This window comes from Mus musculus, chromosome 4 (genome assembly GCF_000001635.26).
Source record: "Mus musculus strain C57BL/6J chromosome 4, GRCm38.p6 C57BL/6J".
Classification (NCBI taxonomy): Eukaryota; Metazoa; Chordata; class Mammalia; order Rodentia; family Muridae; genus Mus; species Mus musculus.
In genome coordinates, this window is record NC_000070.6 from 19,283,635 (window position 1) to 19,307,059 (window position 23,425).

General features: G+C 39.1%; 1 protein-coding gene and 1 pseudogene across 1 annotated transcript in view; both read left to right on the forward strand.

The window, feature by feature from the left end:
• The window catches only part of Cngb3 (cyclic nucleotide gated channel beta 3), a 229,774-nt gene that overhangs the window by 2,785 nt on the left and 203,564 nt on the right, over positions 1-23,425 (forward strand). The window lies entirely within an intron of this gene.
• On the forward strand, positions 14,626-15,749 carry Gm11877 (predicted gene 11877; annotated as a pseudogene).

Consider the following 23,425-nt stretch of genomic DNA (forward strand, 5'->3'; position numbering starts at 1 on the left):
GTGAAGGTCAGGATGTTGCCTATGGAAGGTGGGAGTAAAATATGTCTTGGTATAAAATATGGTATTTGAAAAATATTTGTCTTTGGCCCAGCAGATTGTCTAAACTACAGACAGTTTAAAGAACTGAATTATTTGTGAAAATACTGTTTCTTCATTCAATCTCTCATTCATGCATTCAGTACACTAGATACTGTGACTTGCATGGATGTATGTGCATGCATTTGTGTGTGTGTGTGTGTGTGTGTGTGTGTGTGTGTGTGTGTGTGTGTGTGCTGTGTGTGTGTGTGTGTGTGTGTGTGTGCTGTGTGTGTGTGTGCTGTGTGTGTGTGTATGTGTGTGCTGTGTGTCTGTGTGTGCTGTGTGTGTGTGTATGTTGCATGTGTTTAAGTGCACTCAATGATGAAGATGTATATGGAAACCAGATGTGACCATCAGCTGTCTTCCTCAACTGCTCTACAAAGTATTTGTTGAGACAGGGTCCCTCACTGAACCTGTAGCTCACCACTTTTAACTATACTTGCTGGACAGCAAGCCCTAGGGACACATCTATCTCTGACCCCCAGTTCTGGGATTCCAGCCTGACACCACCATGCACAGCTTTTATATTGCTGGTGGTGATCAGAACTCTGAGCCTCATGCTTTCATAACCACCCAGTCTTATTTCCAGCCTCTCACTAGATAATTCTTGATTACCTACCATGTGTTAGGTACCTTTCCTTGGCCTTGAGGTACGAGATAGTCAGCAGAATCCTAATCTTTGTTCATGATGAAGTTAGGTTACAGAAATCTTAAATGGCTCATGAAGATGCTCATTATGAGCAGAGGACTTGAGGCAGTGAGGAGCTATTAAGACAATAAAGCAGATGCAGCGGCACGAGTTTCAAGCTTCATTGCCCCTCTCTTCTGTACCCTGTCAACTGGAAAGCTCATATGCCTAAGGCTTCACACTCAGTTCTACATGGGTAATTCCAAATCCATATAAAGACAATTACTTTTGTGAAACCCAATCCATATTTTCCCGTTGGCACTGCACATATATACCTGCATGTTTTGAAAATAAATTATGATTAAAGCTGAATTAATCTTATTCAAATAAGCTACCTCTCTTCATTGTCTTTGCTACTATCATGTTTTTGTTAAATTCCTCAAGCTTAAAACCTCACTCCTTATTTTATTTCTCTACCATGAGTCCTATAAAGTCTGTACCTCATCTGCATCAGTAATATCATAGAACCTTGCTGGCTTCCTTGCAATCTCTGCAACAGCATCCTGAGCCAGGCCTTTATTAGTTAAGTCATACCTACACTGCACTCCAGCACTAAGTGGCCTCTTCTATTTAGGAGTCTGTTTCACTCAATTTCTCTCCCTTCCCCTCTAGCACAAATACTATGGGCATATTGCTTTCCTGTAACTACCACTTTGACCACACACCTCAGCTCAAGAGTTGTGAATGCCTCAATACTGCCTGCAGGACAAACATAAACACTTTCACTTGACTTTATAGCATGCAGTGCATTCTGTTCTTAGCCCCTCTTGCCAACACATCTTCCCCTTTATGAAACCCACATTCTAATCAAGAAAGAGCATTGGCAAGGGAATCATTAGAGTAGACTACAGTATTGTTTAGTAGAACAGCACAAAAGTTTGGGATAAAAGCAGATGAAAACTTTTATTTTAAATCTATCAGAAATCTTTATAGTGATTTGTAGTAAATATTTGGAGTGAAGTACCTTCAGTTTCTATATGTTTAGACTTCCTATCTCTGAGAAGAAAAAAAAAAATAGATACGTGAAAATCACAGACCGTGTTGCAAATAAAGAAAGGATTTGCAGGCTAAGGGAACAGTTGAGTGTCACAGGGCTTGCCTAGCATATGCAATGCCCTAGGTTCAATCCTTGGCAATAAAGGAGAAAAGATAACTTAAACAAAGAAAGAAATCACAAAAAAGTTGTAAGTAAATAAATTCCTAGCGATAAATACTACTGCCATCAGAAGCATCTCTCTGAAAACATGGCCCCATTCATGATCCTCTTTAAGAGAATCTGAAAGAACTTAGAAAAAAAATCTAAATTTAGCAGATAAATACGCAACAGACACAAATAACTGAAATGAAATAAGACATCCCATCCAGAAAAATAATGTTATAAAGATACTGGATCTTTTGGATCAGTGTTACATTAGTATGTTTTTATATTCTTCAATTACTTTCATCATATATTTTTTCAAAAATAAGGAGAAAATCTCTCTATATTCCCCAGCATGCTTATTTGCTTACTTATTTTTCAAGAATATCTCTTGGCTTTTTAACTGCTCAACTCAGAATATAAAGAATGCTTTGTGGTTTTAAGCAAATGAGGTGTTTCCATCACTGACTTCCTTCTGGGTTTTCATCCCAGCCAAGAAAACAGGGATAATAGGCAGCATCCCTTACCTGAAGGCAAGCCAAAGAAGCATTCCACAGGAAGTTATCCCTCTTGAATGTGAGGCGCACTCAGTTCTCATAGCCTCTCTGATTTGAATGCTTAGAGGACATATGGACAAAAGTAGAAGACTTCATTTTGGATAAAAATTCACATACAAAAACTTTCAAAAGTAAGAGTTATATTCTAAAAGGGGATAACATTTGAAATGTAAATAAAGAAAATATTTAATAAAATAGTTATATTCTAGGATATATATATATATATATATATGGTAGAGATATGACCTTAATATTTTAAAGTGTGTGTGTGTGTGTGTGTGTGTGTGTGTGTGTGTGTGTGTGTATGTGTGTGTGTCTGTGTGAGTGTGTGTGTGTGTCTGTGCATGGTATGGTGTGTGGTCTATGTGTATATGTGTGTGGGAGGTGTGGGTATGGTGTACATGTGTTTGTGTGGAGTTTGTGCAGGCATATGTATACCACTGTGTATATGTAGAAGGCAGTAGGCAACCTTTAATAGTCAGTTCTCTCCTTCTACCTTTCATTCTGGAGTCAAACTCAAGGTCTTCTGCTTATGTAGAAGCTATCCAACATGCTGGTCCATTTAAAAAAAAAACCCACTCTCACTTTTCTTTTAAATTTTTCTATGTGCATGCAATGAAATATGATCATATCAATGGCAATCCCCACTTTTAACTCTCTCATATTCCCCCAAGAAGTCCCCCTCACAACCTCACAACTTTTCATAACCCACTAAGTCCAGTTAGTACTGTCTTTATGGGCCACTATTGCTTTTTCTTTAATCAATATAACATCATTATTCAATAATCATTAACTCATGCATGGTATATATGTTTATGTGGTGGTATGTGTGGGTGTTTATTCATGGACGTTGGAGATATCAGTGTATGTGTGTGCATACACACCTGGAGGCTAGAGGCATCTTCTTCAATTGCCTTCCATCCTATGTTTAGAGATGAGGTCTCTCACCAAGCATGAAGCTCATAGATTCTTCTAGGTTAGCTGGTCAGTGACCTCCTGGATCCTCCTTGTTTCTGCTAACCTTCCTCCCTTGCAGTGTTGAAGTTACAGATGCAGACATGCCAGTTTCTACTGGATGCTGAGAATATGAACTTAGGTACCTATGCTTGTTTAACAGCTACTTCAATCAAAAGATCATCTCACCAACCCCTTCTTTCTCAGTTTTAAAAACATGTAGGATTTATTTGTCAGAATGAAAGTATTTGCCATGATAATTATAACTTGTGGTGTATTATGAGGCCTCTGGAGAGGGAAACAATATTCTATCCCCTATCTGGAATAAAGTATCAATAGCAATAAACAGCATAGGACATAGGACTTCTTGTGAGGAAAGTTGTTCAAAAAACCACCAGCTATAATTTTTAAACAAAATTACAAAATAGCAGGGAAGGACATATAATGGTTTTTAAAAATATTTTTTATTACGTATTTTCCTCAATTACATTTCCAATGCTATCCCAAAAGTCCCCCATACCCTCCCCACCACACACATACACCCATTCCCACTTTTTGGCCCTGGTGTTCCCCTGTACTGGGGCATATAAAGTTTGCCTGTCCAATGGGCCTCTCTTTCCAGTGATGGCTTACTAGGTCATCTTTTGATACATATGCAGTTAGAGTCAAGAGCTCCGGGGTACTGATTAGTTCATAATGTTGTTGCACCTACAGGGTTGCAGATCTCTTTAGCTCCTTGGGTACTTTCTCTAACTCCTCCATTGGGGGCCCTGTGATCCATCCAATAGCTGACTGTGAGCATCCACTTCTGTGTTTGCCAGGCCCCGGCCTAGTCTCACAAGAGACAGCTATATCAGGGTCCTTTCAGCGAACGCTTGCTAGTGTATGCAATGGTGTCATCGTTTGGAGGCTAATTATGGGATGGATCCCTGGACTGCCATATAATGGTTTTATGTACTTGATCAGCTATAAAGCTTTCAGTAAAGTTTTACCTCAAAATAGAAGGAAGAGAGAGGGTGGGAGGGAAGGTAGAGGGAAGGACAGACAGACAGACAGACAGAGACAGAGACAGAGACAGAGAGACAGAGTCTTCTACAGATAATACAAAACACAAGTCTGATTAGCAAGTGTATATACAGACGAAAGTAGGAATACTACAAATCTTCAGGAGCAAGGGAAGGCAAGAAAATAAAGACATCACTATAGAAATATCAAGGTAATTCAAATGAGACTTGTTTTACAAGGAGTAGTTTGAAAGTGTAGATTGCTTTAAACTAGAATTCACAAAAAAAATCATAAAACTAAGAATTGCAGCTTTAGGATAGCAAGACTATTCTTGTCCTTGTTTATATGTATTTATAGGAAGAAACCTTTCACAGCTGGTAATAAAACTCTTTGGTGGAGCTTTATTCAACAACGAAGCTATTTAACTAAGGAAAACTGTTTCCATTAAACAGGCAAACTTAGCAGAGCTTCACATTTTCAATTAGGACTGAGTTATATTTAAGGTATTTTATCTTTTAGAAGTAAATTTATTATTATTTAAAGATAACATCTGATATACTGTTGATCTTTTTATATTTTCTTCACTCAAAAAACACAGGTGCAATGTCACAAAATCTGCAGGTGTTGGCTTCTGATTTTAGAATTCTTATCTTCTGCATTACATGATTCAATTTATATTTACTGAGGAAATGGAAATGTAATATATTTTGGAATCAAATAAATATAGCTTATTAATGTCCTCCTTTGAGGTATATTAATTGCTTCTTTAAAATATATTTTTTCACTCATAACATATGTATATGACTTAACTAATAATGATTTATAATTGGTATAATACATATGTTTTAATGGAACCTTCTCGTGTAGTAATAGATCAAAATCTCATGAATCTGGTGCTTATAATGAGTAGTATGGTAGGTTGGGTAATGGCCACTCAAAGATCATTACATTGTAATGCCCTAAACCTATTAATCTGGTTTTATTCAATGAACTTTGTTTCTTAAGTTGTTAAAGTTTTTGAGATGGGGAATTATCATTGCTAATCTGATAATTTCGATACAAGCAAGGGGTTACTGTGAGTGGGCAGTGAGAAGGATAAATACAGGCAGAAGAAAGAGATGAGACAGTGAGAAGCACAGGTTGGATGGATATATTCTGGAAGTGGAGGGAAGGACTACAGAAGAATGGAGAGAGCTTCTAAACTAGGGTATAAGAAGAAAAGGACTCTTCCCTGGAAGCCCCCCAGCCCAAAACAATCCATCTTTCAGACATTTTTCAGACTTCTGAGCTCTAGAACTAAAAGAAAATAAACCATGTTTTTTTCAAACCATTCAATTTGTGGTAGTTGCTATTGCATCCCTAGATATCTTGAATAGAAAAAAAAAATAAGAATTCAAAAAGCAAAAATTAGGGGCTGGAGAGATGGCTCAGAGGTTAAGAGCACTGACTGCTCTTCCGAAGGTCCTGAGTTAAATTCCCGGCAACGACATGATGTCTCACAACCATCCGTAATGAGATCTGGCGCCCTCTTCTGGAGTGTCTGAAGACAGCTACAGTGTACTTACATATAATAAATAAATAAATCTTTAAAAAACAAAAACAAAATTAAATTGTATTACAGCCAATCATGAAAAGTAAGGGAAGCATATTAGAATGAGCAGTTCAGGGTTTGACACTCCTGAGGTGAAATCACACATGAGCTGCTTTCTAAATCCCAAGTGAAGATATTTAAGATCTCTGAGCCTGTTTGCTCATGTGCAAAATAAGGATACTATTATTATCAGCTGTCAATGAATGATAATTATATGAGGTACTATACCTTCATCATTTTTTATTGTGGTTGATAAAGTCTAATATTGATAGAAGACAGATGAGAATGACTAGTGAGATCATAGAAGTCCTGTGTACAAAGGCAAGTCCACTCACTCTTGCCAATTGATGCATTGTGGGATATGGAGACTATAGAGACAGTTTTTAAAATGAAATTTCTTAATTTTTCAATGCCAATTTATTATTATTTTAAACATTTCATTGAAACCATCGCTTCTCCTCTTCCCTTTCCTCCCTTTCAACCCCCATAATCTCCCTACTCACAAATCGGTAGCCTCTTTGATTATTATTGTTAAGTCATTCATATATAAAAAACATATACACAAATATATAAATGCAACCTGCTGAGTTCGTTTCTGTTGTGTGTGTATATGGTTTCAGGGCTGATGACTCTGTATTGGATAACCAATTAGAGGGACCTAAGTCCTGGAAGCATTCATTGTTGCCCATATTTTCTGGCTATGTATTGGACCTTGTGAGATTTTCACCCTTCTGTGTTTAGCCTGTCTGTTGACTTTTCCATTGTTAAGTTCTTGTTTATGTGGCCATTTCTAAGAGTCACAGTCTCACAGCAGACTTCTTGGTATTGTGGATCTTACCATCTTTCTGTCCTCCTTCCATGGTATTCTCTTGAGTCATAGATGCAAGAGCTGTACTGCAGAGTAACCACAGGTACTGGGCTCTCCAAGATCCAATGATCTTTGCAATATGTCAATTGTGGTTTCCTGTAGCAAGAAAAATGGGGACATTTTCTGTAGATAGAAGCTTCTTTGATGAGGGGCAACAGCAACACTTATCTGTAAATAAAGATTTAGAATGTACTAAGGAAGCTGGTTAGGTTTCTAAAACTAGTAAGCGATTTCACGCCTGTTGTGTGGACCTTAAGTCCTCTTAGAAAGCTGTTTATTATCACCAAAATAAAAGTATCACTATTGAACTGTCCTGTATATCCTACTATGCCTGTCATTATGGTGGTTCATGGGTTCTCACAGCTAGGTATGACCATTAACTGCTTTGCTCCCTTGGCTGCTTGCATAATACTTTCTGTGGAGGTACTATGAAAGCTAGAGTGCAGGAAGGAGGCTTTCCAGTTAAATCCAGCTCCAATCATCCAAGTCTTATATGTGAAGTCTTCAGTAATAGGGGCTGACCTTCAACTTTTGAGAAACATTCGTGGGTGAGAAGTGTAGTCTATATTGTTTGGGGAGTCTTTTGAACTTCCCTGACCACCCACTAAAAAGGAGGTTTCTCATGCCCAGTACTGGGAGTTATGTTTGTCTACAGTTTGTCTCATCCCCAAATGGCAAAATTTTACTTATGTCTGTAAAATATAAAGATACTATGATCCCTTGAGTCTTTGAGCAAACAATCTTGCTGTTATTTTTACTCCTACTTTCCTCTCCTTCTGTGTTTGCTTCCTTAGCCTTTCCCAGTTAGAACCCTCCTCCCTGTTTTCCTGTTTCTCCCCTTTACATCACCTGTATCCTTCCATCCTCTCCTCCATAGTCATTTTATATTTTCCTTGTTTCTGTGGTTACTCCATGTTGTATACTTAAATCTGCAGGACATTTAGGCTGTTTCTATTTCCTAGATATGATGAAGAGGACAGCAATAAGCACTACTGAGCCAGAATCTGTGGGATGGTGAATCCTTTGGGAATATACCAAGGGGAGGAATAACTGGGTCACATGGTATTTACTTTCAGTTTTTTTTGAGAACTCTCCACACTGATTTCCAGAGTGGTCAAAACAGTTTGCATTATCACCAATTTTGGGTTGCCCTCTCCACAACCATCAGTATTCGTTGTCTGTTGTTTTTGTGTGTCATAGGCATACTGGCTGGTGAGATGGAATCTCAGAATTGTTTTTATTTTGAATTTTCTCAATTACAAAGGATGATGAACACTTCTTGATGTATTTCTTAGCCACTTTTATTTCTTCTGTTGAGAACTCTCTTTAGAACCCTAGTTCATTTTTAAGTGGTCCATTTGTTTTCTTGACTTTTTTTTTTAAGTTCTTTGTATATTCTGGTTATTGATCCTATCAGATGTGTAGGTAGCAATGATTCTCTCACATTTCTGGGTCTCTACCTAATTGATTGTTTCCTTAGCTACACAGACTTTGTTGACCTTAGTTCCTGAGCAAATAGAGTTCTATTCAGACAGTCCTTTTCTAAGCCTATATTCTGTAGAAAATAGCCTGCTTTTTTCCAACAGCTTCAGTATTTCAGGTCCAAGTTGAGGTCTCTGATCCATGTTCAGTTAATTTTTTGTTCAGGACAATAGATACAGGTCAAACTTCAATAATTATAGTTTTGTTTATTTCCTTTCCAGAGTCTCATACCTATGCTTCTTTCTCTCTTAAGTTCTAAGTATTAGTTCCAGTGTTCTGTTTACTGTTTTGTCATTACTAACAAATGCCTTTGGGGTTGGAGGGGTATTTGTTTGTTTGGTTGGTTTGGTTTTTCCCTGAACATTTTAGGCTGATTGAATCATAAACTTTTTTCTTTTTCTTTCAATGATGGCAGATAGAGATTCTGGGAAGAGTGGTCTATGTTGGCAATCATGGCCTTTAGAAACTAGAGTGTGTTATTCTGGGCTCTTCTGGCTTCCAAAGGTTCCATTGAGAAATATTCGGTGTTATTCTGATGAGCTTTCCTTTATATGTGACTTGTGTTTTTTCTCTTGCAGCTTTCAATATTTTTCTTTATCTGAATATTTAGAGTTTTCACTGTTTTAAGCCTTGTGTAGATTCTTTTCTGGTCTGTCTACTTTGGATTCTGTGTGTGTGCAGATATATCTTTATTTAGGAGATTTATTTATCTTCAATAGTCTATGCCACTGTTCTGGATTCTTCTACCTCAAATCCATGTGTAATTTGAAGATTTGTGCTTTCATTGGTATCCCACGTTTCCTGCATGTTCCATTAGGGTTTGCATGCATGTCTGAGATGGCACTGCAAAGGTGGCTGAGAAATTATTAGGATTCACAGGCATGTTCTTATACTTTTTTAAGTTTTCATAGTCTTTATTTCATCTAGGTCCTCTGTTTTATCTTTTATATCCTGATATTCTGTCTTGTGCTTGGTTTATCCTACTTGTATGCTGAATTTTCTAATAGGAACAGAGAGTTATATTTTTAATTCCATCTTTATTTACACTTGTGTTTTATTCAATGTTTCTATCTTATTGATTTTAGTCTTCAAAGTATAAATTAGCTCTTTCATTTTGTTTAACCTCATATTTGTACTTCTTGGATATAACTTAGGCTTTTGTTGTTAGCCTCTTGGAGTTCAATGAAGTATTTCTTCATGTGTCTTTTAAATTCCTTGAATTCTTGATAAAAATTTATTACTGCTCCTTTAAATTCTGTGCTTTTGAGATCATCTAGGCAACTCTTGTTAGAGAACACCTCTATAAAACTAGTAAATTTGATAGAAAACATGCTATCTTGGCTATTCATGCTGCTTTCACTTTTGTGATTTGACCTACACTCTTTCTTTGATTGCGCATTTGGAATGAGAATTTGTTCTGCCTTAGTTAGAGCCAGTCCAGGAGCAGTGTAACTGGAGCTACGACAGATAAAGCTGGTGGATGAGCTGTGTAATTAGACCAGGCAAATATGGCTGCCAAACCACAGATCTGGAACAAGGCCTGTGGATGGTAGAGCAGGCAGTGGGTAGAGAGAAACAGAGAAGAGGAAAGAAGATTTTTGCCAGTCACAAGAGGCTCATGGACAATCCCAGGGATGTAAGTTAGGACTGTAGGAATCCCACAGAAGGAGGATAGATCATTGAAGATGGGAATTGCAACTTAATCTGCAAAGGTGGATCAAAAATGATTAGAGTTCACAGGCATGTCTGCGACAACATTGGCAGCCTTCAGTGAAAGGAAAATGTTAATTTTTTTCTTTTTTTAAATGTGATTTTTATTGAAAATAAACTTATTATCACACAATATATTCTGATTATGGTTTCCACTATCTCGTCCACTCCCAGATCTTACCCATATCCCCATTCTGATGCCTTTTCCCATTTTTTAAAAGAAACAAAACAAATAAACAAAAACAAAAAAAACAAAAAAACAAAGAAAGAATAAGAAATTCATATGGACACACACACCATAAAAACTCCAAAAAAAAATCAAAATGTGAAACTATAATGTACAAAAAAAAGACCAGTAAAGGGGGGAAAGAGGCTCAAACAAAGCCAATGCTAATTATGTTTGTGGGTTTGTTTGTTTGTTTGCATTTATTTATTTTCACAGTCCAATCATTATTCCCCTCCAGTCTTACGCACGTTCGCAACCAGCCAGGAAAGATGCAACAAACCAGAATCTTCTGCGGCAAAGCTTTATTGCTTACTCAGGAGCAAGAGAGGAAGAGCGCGGCAGAGAGCCGCACTCACATCTCCCCCTTTCCTTTTAATAAGAACAATAGGCCACCCATATTAATGAGAGTGGAGATAGAGGTCAAATCCCCAGTGTGCAGGTAAAAGAGCCATACACATAACCTCCTTCCAGGCTCATCACCCAGAGGGGTCCTGGTCTGGTCCTGTGTCGTTTTTCCTGGGGAGAAGGACACTTGGACACTCAACCTTCTTGAAAGATGACATGTCTCCCTAGAATAGGCTCATATGTGCCGCAGAGCCCTTCTACTGCAGTGCTTAGCCGTGCAACTCTCTCGGGCTGCTGAAGCACACTCACTCTATCCCGTGCAATGAGACTAGCCTCGTGGGGTGCAAGAGCTGAGTGGCCAGCGACCTATTGCTTAAGCATAGATATATCAGGGGAAGCACCACGTCTAGAACTGCAAGTGCCTGGGCAATAACCACCTTGTCTCTCCTAGTTTGGGCCTTAAGCTTACAGACCAACCAAAGAAGCAACACTAATCCACAGCAAAGTGTATCTCCAAATAATCCCACCCCCACCCATTCTTTAAAGAAGGAAAATGCTGAGGAGATCCAATTGGGTAATCCTTTGGTCAGGGACAGGTCCAAGCTCGTGGAGTTGACCTGAATGATGGCAATTCCCGAAGGGTCTGTTCAAATTCAGCCGTCCAATTCTGTAACATATACTGAGAAAGACTTTTTAACAAATTAGCTGCCCTAGTAAATTTCTCATACTGAATGGAAGTAACGCACAATCCGGAAAACTTTTGTTCACATCCCAGCTGAGCTATTTGCCATAATACATCTAGTTGTTCCTGGACAAGATCTATGCGTTGATTCATTTCTGCCCATGGAGCATTTTTGGGATTGGAGGATGGCGGCCGCTAAGCCTGCATTGGTGAGAGGTCCCCCAAGCTCCCAACAAACCCTGAGCCAGTCTTGTAAACCTTTGTTCTTTCTTGGGGCTATGGCCGCTCGGCATTCCTGCGTGGCTTGCTCATAAATGAGCTGTTCTACCAGAGGTGCGGCTTGCTCTGAATCTGCAAAAATACGCTCTGCTGCCTCTGTCATTCTGGCCACAAAATCTGAGAAGGACTCCTGGGGTTTCTGGACGATCTTTGTTAGTTGTCCAGTGGCTTCACCTGCTCGGGAGAGCGCCTTCCAGGCCCTAATAGCCGTGGAGGAAATTTGGGCATAAGCTCCCCAGTGATAGTTTGTTTGATCAGCGGTATAAGCTCCCTGACCCGTTAACAAGTCAAAAGTCCATTCTCTCTGCTCTAGAGTCAAAGCAGCAGCGTTTGCTCGGGCCTGCGCTTGTGCAGCCTCTTGCCATAGAGCTCTCCATTCCATATATTTACCCATACTGGGGAGAGCGGCTTTTGCAATCATTTGCCAGTCGGCAGGAGTTAGTGCCATGCCAGCAAGCTTGTCTAACTGCATCAAGGTAAAGTTAGCATTGGTTCCATATTTACGGACCGACTCGGCAAGCTCTTTAATCTGTGTATACTCTACTGGAGCGTGGATACGCCCACCCTCAGCTCCTTCAAAGACCGGAAATGCCAGTTGCATTTTCCTTTGTTCCTCTCTGGGAATGAACGAGTCTGCGCATTGCCTCTCTGTCCATTGCCTCTCTGCGCAGAGCTCATTACGCAGGGCGGGGGCTCCGCATAGGGTGGAAGTGCACTATGACCTTGAAGCCGACTGCCCGGAGGCTGAGCAGCACGCTGGCCTTCACCTTTTGGCTTTTTCCTTGACCAATTAGCTAGCATTTTATCTGGCTGGTACCCTTTTCTCTCATAATGAGCTGCTTCCTCCTCCAAGTCTGTTTCCTCAGAGGAGCTAAATTTTTCATCTGATACAGAACTACTAAGAACTGGCTCCTTGAGCTCATCTAGTGATGAGTATAGGCTCCTTCTCCTAGAGACCTCCGCTGATTGATCTTTTTTCTTTTCTTTTTCCTTCTCCTTCCTTCCAATCTCTCCCCAGGTATTTTTCCCTGACCCAAACTTTTCCTCGGGTTCAAGACCCTTGGAAAGGCCTGTATACTTATTTTGTGCACCATATTTTCTCTTTGCTTCTACTCTCTCTCCCCGCTTTACTTCTGATAGATTACCCTGAATTTCATCCAGAATTTTCAGCCCTGCCTTAACCGCTTGATAACATGTGAAAAGGAACAAAAAGGCTCCTAACACTGGAGAAAGTTCAAGGCCAAACATACCTTGTAAAGCTATTCCCCACTTTACTTCTGATAGACTGTCTTGAATTTCGTTAGAAAGTTCAAGGCCAGACCTACCTTGTAAAGCTATTTCCCACTTTACTTCTGATAGACTGTCTCGAATTTCGTTAGAAAGTTCAAGACCAGACCTACCTTGTAAAGCTATTTCCCACTTTACTTCTGATAGACTGTCTTGAATTTCATTAGAAAGTTCAAGACCAGACCTACCTTGTAAAGCTGTAACATGACCGTGACCCGCAGTTCTGGTTCCGGAATGAGGGATCTTCCTTGTGCCGGTGATGGTAACTCCCAGGTTTCGGCACCAACTCTTACATGCGTTCGCAACCGGCCAGGAAAGATGCAACAAACCAGAATCTTCTGCGGCAAAGCTTTATTGCTTACTCAGGAGCAAGAGAGGAAGAGCGCGGCAGAGAGAGGCAGAGAGGAAGAGAGAGAGAGACGCAGAGAGACGCAGAGAGAGGGGCAGAGAGGGAGAGAGCAGAGGAAAAGACGAAGAGAAAGAGACGAAGAGAGGGAGTGCCAGAACCCCGTCCCTTTTAAGGAGAATTATCCTCCGCCTAGGACGTGTCACTCCCTGATTGGCTGCAGCCCATTGGCCCAGTTGTCATCATGAGAAAGGCAGAGCACATGGCAGGAAAACTGCCCCTGCACATGTGCAGATTATTTACTACTTAGAACACAGCTGTCAGCGCCATCTTATAATGGCAAATGTGATTGCGGCTCCCCACACTCAAGGTCCACCCTCCCACAGTTCTTCATCTCATTCCTCCTCCCCCATGTCTCCAAGAGGATTCACCCACACCCCCATCGATGCTAATTTTTGTTGTTGTTATTGTTGTTGTTTTGTTTGTTTTTGTTTTTGTTTTTTCAAGATAGAGTTTCTCTGTGTAGCCCTGGCTGTCCTGGAACTCACTCTGTAGACCAGGCTGGCCTCGAGATCAGAAATCCACCTGCCTCTGCCTCCTGAGTGCTGGATTAAAGGCATGTACCATCACTGCCTTGGCCAATGCTAATTTTTAAATGCTCACATTCTTTTCTTTTCTCCCCCCCCCTTTTTTTTAACCACTGAGACAAAATTCTGAGCTCTTTCCTAATTTAGTGCAAATGTCAATGCAGTGAGCTCTTACCAAGCACATGGTAGGTTTTCAGTGTTGTTCAAGCAAAAGAAACTTGTCTATAGACAAAATTCTGAGTCTGCCAATGTTGTCACTTTGGCTCTCATTCCTCCCTTCCTTTTTGGTAACAATGCCCACCTTGACCTTATGTTTTATTTTGTTTTGTTTTTCTATGAAATATAATTTATTTTATTTATTTTATTTTAATTTGGTTTTGTTTCTTTACTGAAAATAGGGTTTTTCTTCACGTAATACATTCTGATTATGGTTTTCCCTCCTTATATTCTTCTGAGATTATTATCGACTTCCCCTAATTCATATCTACTTCCTTTCTCTCTCCCAGAAAACAAGCTTCTAAGGGATAATAAGAAAATAAGATAAAATAAAACTGGGAATAGAGCGAGGAGAAACCATAATCAATATATACTATGTGAGAAATTAATCTATTTTTAATAAAAAAGAAAATGTTGAGGGAGAAAGAGATAGAGATAGAGAGAGACAGAGACAGACAGAGAGACAGAGACAGAGAAATATCTCCAGTATTAGAAATATTGAATAACACAATTTAATTTTACTTCTATGTAATATAAAAACAAACTGACGACATTAAAATTTACAAGTCAGAAAAGCTACCCTATGAGTTCCTGTGAGTTTCTTCCTGCTGTGAATATTAGGGCTCTGGGCTCTGTCTCCCGACCATCTCCCTCGCGCCATGGCCCCGAAGCAGCAATCTGTGATCCTGCCTCAGCCCAAGAAACCCAGACCGGCTGCTACCCCGAAGCTGGAGGACCAGTCGGCCTCTCCCGGCCTGCCGAAGGGAGAAAAAGAACAGCAAGAAGCAATTGAACATATTGATGAAGTACAAAATGAAATAGACAGACTTAATGAACAAGCCAGTGGGGAAAATTTGAAAGTAGAACAAAAATATAACTCCGCCAAACATTTTTTCAGAAGAGGTCAGAATTGATCTCAAAAATCCCAAATTTTGGGGTAACAACATTTGTCAACCATCCACAAGTGTCTGCACTGCTTGGGGAGGAGGACGAGGAGGCTCTGCATTATTTGATCAGAGTTGAAGTGACAGAATTTGAAGACGTTAAATCAGGTTACAGAATAGATTTTTATTTTGATGAAAATCCTTACTTTGAAAATAAAGTTCTCTACAAAGAATTTCATCTGAATGAGAGTGGTGTCTTCAAAGTCCACCGAAATCAAATGGAAATCTGGAAAGGATTTGACCAAACGCTCAAGTCAAATGCAGAATAAGGCCAGCAGGAAGAGGCAGCACGAAGAGCCAGAGAGCTCCTTTACCTGGTTTACTGACCATTCTGACACAGGTGCTGACAAATCAGGAGAGGTCATCAAAGATGACATTTGGACAAATCCCTTGCAGTACTATTTGGTTCCTGACATGGATGATGAAGGAGAGGCAGAAGATGATGATGACGACGACGAAGAGAAAAAGGGGTTGGAAGATATTGATGAAGGAGATGAGGATGAGGGTGAAGATGATGAGGATGATGAAGGGGAGGAAGGAGAGGAGGATGAAGGCAAGGATGACTAGCACAGAAGATTGATGGATTCCAACCTTCTTTTTTATTTTCTTTTTATTTTTTAATTTTCTCCAGTCCCTGGGAGCAAGTTGCAGTCCTTTCCTCCCTGTGCCTCTGTGCTCAGTCGCCCTGTTTTGAGGTCTCAACATCATGGTTCTCAATTAATTTGGAGGAAAATATCTTGAGCAGAATAAAACAGGAAAAGAATCTCAAAAAATAAAAGAAGAAAGAAAGAAAGAGAGAGAGAGAGAGAGAGAGAGAGAGAGAAAGAAAGAAAGAAAGAAAGAAAGAAAGAAAGAAAGAAAGAAAGAAAGAAAGAAAGAAAGAAAAGAAAAGCTACCCTATGTAAAACCAACCAATTTGGCTGGACTCCATGAAGAACATTAAGGCTAATTTTAATAGTAAATAGTTATATTCATCAACTAAGCAATAATATGTGACTTTATTTTTAATTATAAAATTTTATTTGAACTATTCCAGCATTTCATTGCTTAATCCAAGCAAAGTCCAGTCTTATATAGTAAACAGTTCCATTTACAGAACTTTCCAAAGGGTGTCAGATATAATGATAAACAAAATAATTTAGAAACCGTAAACTTGGCCTGCAAAATTTCTGAAAATAGAAAAACAGAAATATGAGTAGTTTTTCTAGTCTTAAATGATGAAAACTTTCTGTGTTTACTTGGAAAGAGACAGAGAAAAGATCAGGCATCCCAGTGTCTGTCAAGAGGTCATCCAAAGGGATTTAGGAACTAATGAAACAGATGAGACATCTAGAGATAAAACTGTATCTTTCCCCCTCACGCATGGTGAACTTGGCCTTATTTCTAGTAAGCAGCTTCCTCTGCCTATTCACTCTTCACCTTGCTCATTTCCATGTACTTACCTCCAAGTCCAAATTACAGTAAGAGCACTGCCAGCTTTAGTTAACGCAGAGCTCTTCACACCGCCATGGTTAGCACCACCTGGCTAGAGACAGGCCATGCTCTTTAGGTCAAGTGTCCATCCACATACACCATGTGTGTGAGTTCCTGCATGTGGCACAGGAGATGCTTCACTGAGGAGGGAGAAGCAAACACGGCAAAATTACGCTTGGAAAACACAGCGCGCTAGAAATATTCAATAGAAGACCATACTCTAGGGTATATAATGACCATTACTACTAATCTCATCAACAAAGGTAGGATGCTTTCTTTTCTTTTACATATTTTTTATACTTTTATATGATTTAAATATACTTGCAATTCAATTAGATTGCTGCCTTTTGGGTTTTGTTTTGTTTTGTTTTGTTTTGTTTTGTTTTGTTTTGTCTCTGCTAAAGAATACAGCTGGCTCATGAGAAACTCCACTATGTTTTCCTGAGTCTGAGACCGTTATTAAGTAAATGGAAGCTCATGTGCGGTCCACATAAAAAACTGCTGAGCAGACCTGAAAAAGTTAAAATAAACTTTTTAAAGACAATTATTCACTCTGACTGGTGGAACACTTTGTGTTTATATTGAATTTTTCTCAAATGGAGTCTTTATCTAATCCTCACAGAAATCCTCAAGACAAAAATATTTCTCATTTTATGGATGAAGAAACTTACAGAAAAAAAAAATGACTTAACCAGCGTCAGCCACAGAATTTGTGATGCAAGGATTAGAGTTCTTTACTCAATAGTTGGTGCTAGTAACTCACATCATTCTTTAATATCTGCTCATAAAATGTGTTTTCTAGATGAATTAATTTCAAGAAAAGACCGAGTGAGGCACAGAGACAAGATCCCATGATTCTTATATTACCAGTATTACCAGAACTATCTTACATAAAGTCAGTCGTCAGACACCTTCTTTTTTTTTTTTGACTGTTGTCAGATATGTTTTAATATTGATTAGCAAGAGTCCCCCCACCCAATTTATGCTTTTGCTTATGATTTTTTTGATATTTTCTTTATTTACATTTCAAATGTTATCCCTTTCCTGGATTCACCCCCATAAACCTGCTATCCCATCCCCCATCCTCCTGCTTCTATGAGGGTGTTCCCCCACCCACCCACTCCCGCCCCAACATTCCCCTACTCCAGGGCACTGAGCCTTCACAAGACCAAGAACCTTTTCTCCCATTGATTCCCTGCAAGGCCAGCCTCACTATATATGCGGCTGGAGCCACTTGTAATCTTTGGTTGGTGGTTTAGTCCCTGGGAGCTCTGGGGGTCCTAATTGGTTGATATTGTTATTCTTCCTATGGGGCTGCAAACCCCTTCAGTTCCTTTAGTCCTTTTTCTAACTCCTCTATTCGGGACCCAGTGCTCAGTCCAATGGTTGGCTGTGAGCATCCACTTCTGTATTTGTCAGGCTCTGGCAGAGCCTCTCAGGAGACAGCTCAGTCTCCTGTCAGCATGCTCTTCTTGGCATCCACAATAATGTCTTCCTTTGGTTTTCAGTGACATTCTTTATGCTTGATTTGTTCTGTTTTGTACTTGAGACAATATGTTCCACAGTTGTTTTTTAAATGTTAAATATCCCTTTAAATCTTTATGTTACTTTATCACTTTAAGACTGAGCAGAGGAACATAAGAGCTCTCTCTTCTGCACTACCTCCTATAGCACAGTGTCCAGCTTCCTCCTGAATTCCTCCAGCCCAGAAGGCACATTGCCTCCCAAAGGAACATGCAATACTGTCAGAATAGTTGCTAAAATACTTTGTAAATCCATGGATAGATCCATAGTTTGCCTTCATAAGAATTGAATCTATATTCTTTTTCTTTGTAAAAACCTCTCAATGAATTTGAGATGACTCAGACCATTTATATACATATATGAGTGATTCACACACACATATCCATATGAGGGGAACATGTTTATAAATGTATGCTGTACTCATCTATGTGAGTGTTTCTGTGCCCTTGTATTTGTGTTATTGCTGCTGCTGCTGCTGCATGTGTACACCAGAATTCGTTGTCTCTAGTCCAGCTCCACAGCACCCCAGCTCTGTAACTTCAAACTCGTTCTCCATGCCTAGATTTCAGTTGAATGCTGGCAATCTAAACTCAGGTCTCATACTTGGAAAGCAGGCACTTTACCCACCATAACCTTAGATATTAACTAAAGATCCCAAGTTTCTTAAATCATTTCTTAAATGGACTAGTTTCCAGAATACTTACTGAGGCTCAGTCCTTTAGATTTTTAAGACTTGCTTCTCTAGATTTTGTATTTTGCTTGTACATTTATGAATATCAGACATGGCATTTTCTTCTTCTTGAGAATAATATTTTAGAACACATTAAGTTCGTATTTTGTGTGACTTGCTGTCTTGTTTTTCACCTTCTCTCCTGTCATTTGACAAACTCTGGATATATAGTATAATTTTAAGCATAGTCAAAGTGAGAAATTATTCTAAGAATGTGATGCAATTGAGAATCTATAAATTTGTCACATGCTGAATATACTGCACAATCATGGGTGCCATAAGACAGAGAGTAGTTATGTGCTTTGTGCTTTCTCATTATAGCTATTCCAAATGTCCATTCTCTGAGTAAACATAGAAGTATCATTCATGCATCTAATGAAAGTACAGGACTTTATCTCTTTTGATTCACCCATTCACTCAACATACAGTCACTCAGGTGATAGCATCCTTTTTTATTTTTTCTTTATGCAAGAATTTTCTTTATTTAAAAAAACTATATAATACATTCTCATAATGGTTTCTGTCCCCTAACTTTCCCAGATCATCCCCAACTTTCAACCCAACTGCACCCCTTTCTTTCTTTTTCGTCCTTTCTTCCTTTCTTTCTTTCACTTTAAAATTAGTTTTGTTGTTGTTTTAAATGTATAGTTGTGTGTGTGTGTGTGTGTGTGTGTGTGTGTGTGTGTGTGTGTAGAAACAAATACAAGTGTTCACTCAAGGAGGCCAGAAGAGGGCATCAGATTTCCTGGTCCTTGGATATCAGGAAATTATCAGCTGCGTGACATGAATACTGGGAACAAAACTAGGGTCTTTTGTAAGAACAAGGACTCAACTTCTGAACCATCTCTTCAGACACTATCCTTGTTCTCAATAAAAGATATGTCTTTAAAACATAATCCACAGTATATTTGGTACCATACAATTAGAAATTCAACCATGAGAAACCATCCTGTGATAAATCTTCCACTAATGAAAGTACTTCAAGTTTTCTGTTTCTATATGCACCCAAAAGAAAATCAGTTGAGTACAGTTGAAATCTTATTCCAAAGTTGGTTTTCCTTTGAATCCTTTTCCGGCATCTAGTTAATGCTTCTGATAAAGTGTAGGAGGTCTTTCACATCACTTACTCCCTGACTCAAAAAGACCGACAGATGTTTGACATCTGCTCTAACCTCCATGATGCACTGCTGTGCTAGGCCTAGGCAAACTGAAAGCATATTACACTTGCCCAGTGTTTCATGCGCTAGACTGGAGACAGATGTTTGGAGGGGAAGCCCAATAGCACTAACTTTTACATATTCAGCAAAGGCAGCCATGTCACATGGATTTTAAGTTTCAGTATCTGCTATGAACACACATTCTGGGTCAGAATTTGAGTAACTACACTAATGAGATCTTGCCATATTGATGTCATGTCCAAGTAACAAGCAGATTTACACTACCCATATGACTCTGTTGACCGTACATGAAGCTGAGGACAAGTAGCTGAAAAACTCCCCCTAGATTTGAGAGCAAGATGTACATTATATTTTTATGTTTCCCTTTTGTGAGGATGATGTAAATACCCTTACCATCTCTTCCCAAGAAATAACATGCTGTGTGGATAAAAAGAGACCCTGAGTGAACCACAACTGATAAGTGTCTTTCTGTCTTAATCTTCTTGGCTGTTCAATTCAAATTATTCTTTAATTACTTCATGAGTCTCTTAGAACTGTCACAGAATCTGTGTCATTTTTAGAAGGGTGTGGTTATGACTCTGGAAAATATGCCAAGGTGTTAGGATCTTACTAAGGATCTAGTAAGTCAAAATGGCATGAAGATAAATTTTAAAGGTCTTATTGAGAGACAAGAAGAGTCATGTATTTGTTAATTGCATAAAGCCATACTGCAAATGTACATGTGCTACAAAATTACGTGATGCAGCACATGTCTTTATAGGAAAGAGAAGCAAATGAGATGACTTAGTGGTTAACATTGCTTGTTGCTCTTCCAGGGGATGCCAGTTCAATTTCCAGTACCCATATCAGACTCACAAATACCTATAACTCTAGCTTCAAGTTATCCAGTTCTCTCATCTGCTTCTATAGGCACCCATACACTTGTGATATACAGTTACAAAGACAAATACATATAACAAAAATAAAAATAAATTTTTAATTAAAAAAGAAATAGTCTATAAGTCATGATGATTTACCAATTCTGCCTGGTCATTATATTATGAACTATTTTAAACATATTTTGATCTAGTCTAAATATGTTTTTCTTTTAAAACTATTTTAAACATACTTTTCTTTTAGAAGAGGTGTTCCTACAAAGATATATGAATACCCCATAGCCACTATTTGGCCCATCTTCTATGAAAAGCCCATGATAACTGTTGGTCATCTGAGTGTGTGTGTGGGTGTGGATGTGTGTGTGTGTGTGTGTGTGTGTGTGTGTGTGTGTGTGTGTGTGTGTGTTCAGTCTCCAGAATCCTGAGAACTCTGCTTTGAAATAAATAGTAATTGTGTCAGTATGTGTGGATGTGAGAATGGATAGGCCACCACCTTTTAGATATCTAGAATAAAATGACATTGTATTGGAGATAAAAGGGAAAAATTCATCTTTTGTTGGATAAAGAAAAACAGTAAAATTCGTGATGTCTTCATTTTTAATAACACAATAGTATTTCACTGTGTAAATGAACCACATTCTGTATCCATTCTTCAGTTGAAGGACATCTGGATTGTTATTAATTAAATATTGTTATTGTTTCTGGTTATTATGAATAATCCTGCTCTGAACATAGTAGAGCATATATATGCCCAAGAGCGGTATAGCTGGGTCTTCAGGAAGTACTATTTCTAATTTTCTGAGGAAGTGCAAGATTTATTTCCAGAGTGGTAGTACAAGTTTGCACTCCCACCACCAGGGGAGGAGTGTTCCTCTTTCTCCACATCCTCCCCAGCATGTGCCATCACTTTGAGGCTTTGATCTTAACCATTCTGACTGGTGTGAGGTGGAATCTCAGGGTTGTTTTGATTTGCATTTCCCTGATGACTGAGGATGTTGAACTTTTCTTTAATGCTTCTGGGCCCCAGTGGGAGAGGATGCACCTAATCCTGTAGAGATTCCATGTCCCAAAGAAGGGGGATGCTTGGGGGTAGGGGTGGGGAGTAGAGGGTAGGGGTGGGGGTGGGGGAAGGGGAAGGGGCGGGGGGGGGGAGAGAGAACCTCTTTGAGGCAAAGAGATGAAGGAGAGAGTGAAGAACTCTAGGAGGGAGCACTTAGAGGGAGCAACAACTGGAATATAAATAAATAAAATAATTTATTAAAATGCATAGTTGAAAACAAATAAAGATAAAATAAAATTACCCCCCAAAAGAAAACGGTAAAACAAAAGATACCTTTAAAAAGCACATAGGGAGCGCAGATCCTTCTGTGTTTCTTTTTTTTTTTTTTTTGTTTTGTTTTGTTTTGTTTTGTTTTGTTTTGTTTTCCATTTTTTATTAGGTATTTAGCTCATTTACATTTCCAATGCTATACCAAAAGTCCCCCATACCCCCCCCCACTAGCCTACCCACTCACTCCCCCTTTTTGGCCCTGGCATTCCCCTGTACTGGGGCATATAAAGTTTGCAAGTCCAATGGGCCTCTCTTTGCAGTGATGGCCGACTAGGCCATCTTTTGATACATATGCAGCTAGAGACAAGAGCTCTGGGGTACTGCTTAGTTCATATTGTTGTTCCACCTATAGGGTTGCAGTTCCCTTTAGTTCCTTGGGTGCTTTCTCTAGTTCCTCCATTGGGGGCCCTGTGGTCCATTCAATAGCTGACTGTGAGCATCCACTTCTGTGTTTGCTGGGCCCTGGCCTTCTGTGTTTCTATCAAAGCAATTGCATGCCACAGAAAGTGCTGTGCTTTTACTCTGGAAGCTATTGGCTAGTGATAAACTAATTAACATTCCATACACATGTGGCAGGACTGAGAATATGCTGCACTGCAGTTTAGGGGAAGATTTTAAATATGTTTCAGTGTTTCGTCGAGAAGATGGTCCTTATGCAGACTTTAACGTTGTAATTATACTGGTGCTCTTTAGCACTCAAAACAGTGTAAACACTTGAGGAAGTCCATTTAAACATAATGAGAATATATTTAGTACCATGTTTTCTATCGCATAGAAAAGTACTTTAATGCCAAGAGGAAAGTAGTCCACTGGGAAAGCCAGGAACACAGTTTCTTAGCCACAAACTTTTTAGAGACAGTAAAGAGTGACTCAATTTTTAATTCTGAAGTGTATTTCTGAAGGCTTATTGTATTGAAAGATTTTTGAGAAATTGTTGAAATGTTCATGCTGAAGGTCTTATATAATGAAAAATTTTACATTGTGATTCCTCCTGACATCAATTTTATATGTCTAAATTTCTAATATTAAGTTGGTCTACTTCTTTTCATTTGTTTTTTACCTTTTATCAAAAATAGATTCTTTTCTCATATAGCATATGTTAGTTATATTTTCCCCTACCTCTACTTCTCCCAGTTCCTTCCATCTCCTCTCTCATCCAAATCCATTACTTTTCTATGTCTTATTAGAAAAGAACAGATTGTGAGCTTTTGCCAGGCAGTAGTGGTGCACACCTTTAATCCCAGTACTTAGGAGTCAGGGGCAGGAAGATTTCTGTGTTCCAGGCCAGTCTGATCTACAGAGTGAGTTCCAGGACAGCCAGGGCTACACAGA